Source organism: Leptonychotes weddellii, chromosome 1 (genome assembly GCF_054177405.1).
Source record: "Leptonychotes weddellii isolate Sample4059 chromosome 1, ASM5417740v2, whole genome shotgun sequence".
Lineage (NCBI taxonomy): Eukaryota > Metazoa > Chordata > Mammalia > Carnivora > Phocidae > Leptonychotes > Leptonychotes weddellii.
The window spans coordinates 184,494,312-184,500,311 of NC_138369.1; positions in this window are offsets into that span (position 1 = coordinate 184,494,312).

Sequence of the window (6,000 nt, forward strand, 5' to 3'; positions counted from 1 at the left end):
GAGCCACCCAGGCGCCCAGAACCCAGTAAATCTTTCTTTTGACAAATTTTCCAGCATCAGGAAGACAAAGAATTTGAATTTACAGTGTCAAATAAAGAATAATAGATCATGAGCACTTTGAGGTATAGGTTGGGCTCTGGCTAATGCTCAAGATTAGGGAAACTCTATGGGAATGTCTGATCCAGAATTTCATTGATTCTTGCCCCTGGGGATGTGGGAATCTGGGAAGGGTTTGGCAAATGTTTTCATACCCCTCCTATGTTCCTCACCATAAAGAGGAGCACCCACTTAGCTAGTCTTCTTTTTACTGGCACCCTTTGAAAGAAAATACAAGAATTCATATGTATCGGGGAAACAAATGTTGCCAAATACATGTTCAGATTGTTAGACTATATTTGGAAGAATAAATAATTTTGGCATATAGATTTAAAGGTCTTAGATCTATGCCCTTTTATATTTCTCAGCTACGCCTCAGGTTCTAGAAAGAACAATATTCTTCATGATTTAGAAAAAACTGAAGAGCCAAGGATAGCTGAAAAAGACCTATCACCTTGCATCATTTTCTACTGCAACAGAGTGAAGAGACAGATATCCTTCACTTTTAGTTGGTCCAGGAGGCTCTGTGTGTTAGTGTATAGCTTCTCTGAACTAGGGGTGGTATCTTGGCTCCTGTAAATGATATTTTAAATGGCCTGCTATTTCTCTTTCCTTTTGTCTTTGACCCTGACTATCCACATTAACATGTAAGAGAAAGCAAAAGAAACTGGTTTAGAGGTTTTAGAAATCACGGCTTTGATGCCTAGGAAAAACATCTCAAACAATTTAGAACATTATACAGTCTCTTTATTGAGATATAAAATCTACCACAGAAATCAGCCACTAAAACATAAAGAACGCATCAGTCCCCACAGAGATCTTTGAGGAAGAATATAATCAAGTGTAAGACGTAACAATAAAACAGCATGGTGCAACACTTCTCATCTTCAAAGTACTTTACAAGCTTTGCCTAATAAATGCTCACAACTCATTACTGAGATGACAGGTAATGCTATTCACCCCATTCCATGGATGATAACCCCAAGAAAGGTGAATGGGTCACCCCAGGACACGCAGTGGGTATCAGAGTTGACAAAACATTGGGAGCCCAGAAGTCCTCATAATGACCAGAATGAGACTGTCCTGCTCCCTGAAAGCACTTAGTGCCCCCAGGTACTAGTCTGAAGGCCAGCAGGCTGGAGATCCAGGAGAGTCAATAATGCAGATGAAGTCTGAAAGCATGGGGTTTAAGAATTTCCTCCTGCTCAGGTAGGCTGAACTTTTTGTTCTACCCAAGCCTTCTACTGATTGGATGAGGCCCACCCACATGGAAAATAATCTGCTTTACTCAAAGTTCACCAATTTAAGTGCTAATCTTATCCAAAAATACACTTCAAATTAACATATAAAGTTAATCATCATAGTTTCTATCATATAATGCTTGGAGACAAATGAGGCCAAGAGGATAATTTCAAGTTTTTTTAAAAAGTTGTTATCCCTCATGACCAATTGCCTCCTCAGAATATAAATTAGGTAATGCCCTTTTATAGAGAGAAAGATGTGTTATGCCCAAAATTATTGTGTTTTACTACTATAGGTTATGATAAGGAATAAGAATTTTGACACAAGATTTCGAGATATTTGTGGTGATCTGTGGAAGCTTCTAGAGAAACTATTAGCCTACTTGATGCTTTTGGGCAAATTCTTCTTTTGGCAAATGTTGGCTGGTGAAGAGCAGGCTGGATTTCATCATTCATCCAAGGCACATGGAGATCTGGTGACCTCAAAACCATTTTGTGTGGCCTGTCTATTCCCTCATACCATAAATATGAGTTGTGACCTTCGGCTGCTTTGCAGTATGAATCTGGTGATGTTCTAGTGAGGATGCAATTTAATGTTGTACCATTTCTGTCAGAAAAAAGAAGTGTTGGTTATACTGATTAATAAACCAAACATAATACACTAACGTAAGTGAGGTAGAATCTGTTTTCTTAACAACAGGCAGAAATTTGCCCTATTTTGCAGTATTTTCTGGACAGATAAGCCACCTTTCTTAGGAACCCACTGTAGGGTCTTCAACCAAAACACCAAGAAATTATTCCTCATGTCAAAGCAAAATACTTTATGTGGAATTTAAGTAAAATTATCATTTTGTTCTGCTATAAATGCAAAGAAGCAACATGAATTCTCTCATATTATTACAACACTGTGAGTTTTAAGCATGTGAAGTATAACAGCAATTTGTGGTTGAGACTTAGAAGAAGTAGACTGTTTTCTCCATTGAACATAAACAAAAATGATTTTTAAGTCCTGGCGAGTAGGTCAGAAAGTCAGATGATGTGCAGCTCACCTAAAAACGTTCTGCGTAGATTTCCATCTCCCTGGCATCCTTCACCCCCTTGACCTTCACAGTGAAAATCAGAGGACAGAAACTATTTGCCTCCTCACAGCCACTGCCAGGGTACAGGCGTTAGGAAAGGCAAACCAGTCCCGGGGATGATATATGGTCAATCCTCACTTCTACCTGCCCAAACCACCACCAATAAAAATAATCACAGTACCTCCCACATATGTGGTGCTTTGATTTTCAATAGGATTAACTCACACTCCCTTACATAAAGCTCTCACACACTTCTCTGCCAATAAAATAAAACAAAACGAAACAAGCGTGAGGTAGTAATCACTCACATTTAGAAATGTGGCTAAAGGGAAAGGGGGATTGAGACATTTGCCCACAGTCACATCACAGATGAGTCACAGTGTTGGATTTGAAGATGCTCTTCCACATCTAAAAAATCTTTCCAGATTCCACAGCAGCCACAAGATGAGTGGGGTGGGTCTGCACCTCCCTCCCCTTCCTGCTTACACTTCCTCCTCCACCAAGGCTGCAATTTAGTCTGTTTTTTCTATGACCACCCCAGATGCAAGGTGTTTGTAGAGGAGAAACATATCGTTGGATCGGTCACTCTTCCTCCAACCCATCTGGAAGCGTTGTGCCACATACACTGAGGCAAAGAGCAAAGTAATTCACTCCCATCCCAAACATCATACTCAGGTCCAAGCACTCCTGCAGCTTCCCTTTTACCTAGAGTTTGGATTCACAAGAAGTATGTAACCAAACCACTCTGACAATTGGAAACCAATCCCTCATCTCATCTCACACACCGACATCTAGATATTTCTGTGCCATCTTATGTTTATTTAGTTCAATGAAAATTTTTTTTTCTTTTCCTCCTGTTTTTGTTTTGCTTTTATGATGTTTCTACACCTTACCTGAATATGGTTTCAGGTTTGTTTTTTTTTTTAAGCCTCTCCTTGGATAGCTGAAGATTTACACACATTTCACATACAATAGTATTACCCAAGTGTATTGGAAAAAGCAGGTGTCAAAATTGTTGGACCGGTTCTTTTTCATTCTACACTGACTCTTTACCCATTGAACTCATCTTTGTCTCTGAGCATGTCTAAACTGCTAAAGATACTTCCAATTCTACACCATATTACTCCTGTTGACTGTTCCTCTAAAGTAGCAGAAAAGGTATCAAGTAGATTCATATATTTTAAGAGGCCAAAGAAAATTAGTTTAATACTTTCTCTCTTTTAAACATATTGACTGTGGCTGCAGTTTTCTTAAGTAGTACACAATTTTGATTTTAAAATATTGTTCCCTCTTGGGATAAAAAATACTCTGAAATGTCTTGATTGTATTCCTGGCTCATTCTCTTTGCTCAATACTCTACGTAATGTTATGATGGATTGAAGACTTAAGTAAATACCCCCAATTTATATTGAGAACACACCCTCCAAACTCCCCAAACCAGTCAGGCTTTATTGAGAGAGTTTTGCCATTCAAATATTTTCCCAGTTGTTCCCGTCTTGGCTACACCCACAAAACAAATGAAAATGTTCTAGAGCTGGGTGGGCAAATACAGCTCGGATTCCAGCTTCTCCCCAGTCAGACACATATTTGGCCTGAAACTGTTTTGCTGTTTTGTACAAATGAAAGCCACTCAACTGCTTTTACACCTTATTTTAACGTCTTATAGTTTCAAAAGGATGTCTGTTCTTATTGACAATAATTACCCATCAAGTTCAAAGGCTCTCAGGATTATGAAACTTCTTCTAAGGACTAGCTGATTAATCCAGCTTGTTATTAAATTAGAACTATATTCTTGACCTGTTTTCCTGAAGATTTTATTATTGCTTTCCTAATAAGCTTAATGATCACCTGGAAATCACATTCATATTTTTCTAATCTCTATTATCTCTATTAAGAGGCTATGGGCTCACTCGCCATTAGGTGGGCATTTAATGCTTCCTATAATCTGGTCCCAAATTCTCTTTTTAACCTCATGTTCAACTCCTTGATTCCCCTACCTCGACTCTCCCCGACACACATTAGAAACCCTCTGGTCCATGCAAATAGCTTTTTCCTTTGAAGTCTGGACCTGATGTGTACGTGTCTCAGGTCCCTCACTTTACTTTGAGTAATGATGGTTTTCACTGAAACTATTTCACTGACACTTCCTTTTACTAGATTCTTCTTACCCCAGCTCTCCAAGCTCACCTGGGATCATCTCAGATCTTGAGAGGGTAGTTAGCACGACGTCAGTTACGACAGTATTCATCTCTACGCTCTGACTCCACAGCTACATTATAAACTTCCAGAAAGTGGGATTTGCTCTTCCGCATCACTGCAGCCTCACAACTGGTCAAAGTAGGAGTACCAGACCTGCAGGTGGTGAGAGGTTGTAGCTATCTGCTATCAGTTCTATCCACTTACCCTCCTTCTGACCTCCGTTTCTCATTCATAAATTGCAGAACGCGCTTTTCCAACTACCTTACAGAATTGTTGCAAGGACCAGATGTGCGCTCTGGCAGAAAGCCTTCGGGTCATCCTTGACTTTCCACCATCCCTCATTCCCAAATCTGCTGCTGCCAGCTCCCCTCTGCACTGCGTCTTGGACTGCCCACATCCCACCGTGTCCCGCACTCCCACGTTGGCTCATGTCACCATCATATCTCACCTGGAATGCTACAATATCCTCCTAACTCATCTCCTTGCTTCCGCCCTCACCTGTTGCTTCCGACAATCTCCTTCCAAGTGACTTTTTAAAGCCTTTATCAGAAGGTGTCACCGCTCCACTTAGAACTCCCTAGTGCCCTACCACATCATTTGAAATGAAATGAGAAGTCCTTACCAAGGCCTCTCTGGGCCCAACTCCTCTGCTTTGCTTTCGGCCACTGTTCCAGCCATGCCTCCTTCTCATTCCTGGAGTGTAACAAGCATTCCCCAACCTAAGAGCTCGGAACTTTTTCTTCTGCCTGGCATGGCCCTCCTTGGGTAGCTGCATGGGTCTCTTCCTTGCTTCCTTCAGTTTTTTTGGTGTCTTCAGGCCACTTTGTCAGAGAGGACTTCTGAATGGTTCTGTCTTTAAAAGCTCACCCACATACTCTATCGCCTTCCCTGGCTTTGCTTCTCTTCAGAACTGTTACCACCAATGACATAATATTTTTTATGTGTTTATGTATGTAGTTTCTGTCTGTCCTCTGTTAGAACATTAGTCTCAGGAGAGCTGATGCTTTGTTTATTGCTATAGCCTTGACGAGTACCAGGAACATAGTAGGTGCTCAGTAAATGTGCACTGAATAAACGAACAAATAAATAAGTATAGGGGAGTCTCTTTGAAACCCTCAAGTTTGGGCCCATGTTTCTCTACTCTGGCTGCCTTAAATCCCAGCAGGGAAATTTTAGGAATACTGATGTTCAGACCACACCTTAGGCCATTTAAATCAGAACCTCTTGGAGTGGAGCCCAGGTATTGGCACTTTTTAAAAGCTCCCTAGATGTTGCCAATGTATAACCAAAGTTGAGAACAATTGTTCTTAGGCATATAAAATAGTGTTTGCATTCTCATGGCTTTTGTGTTCCTAGCTAGCACCTCACTAGCTAAGTACCTTGTA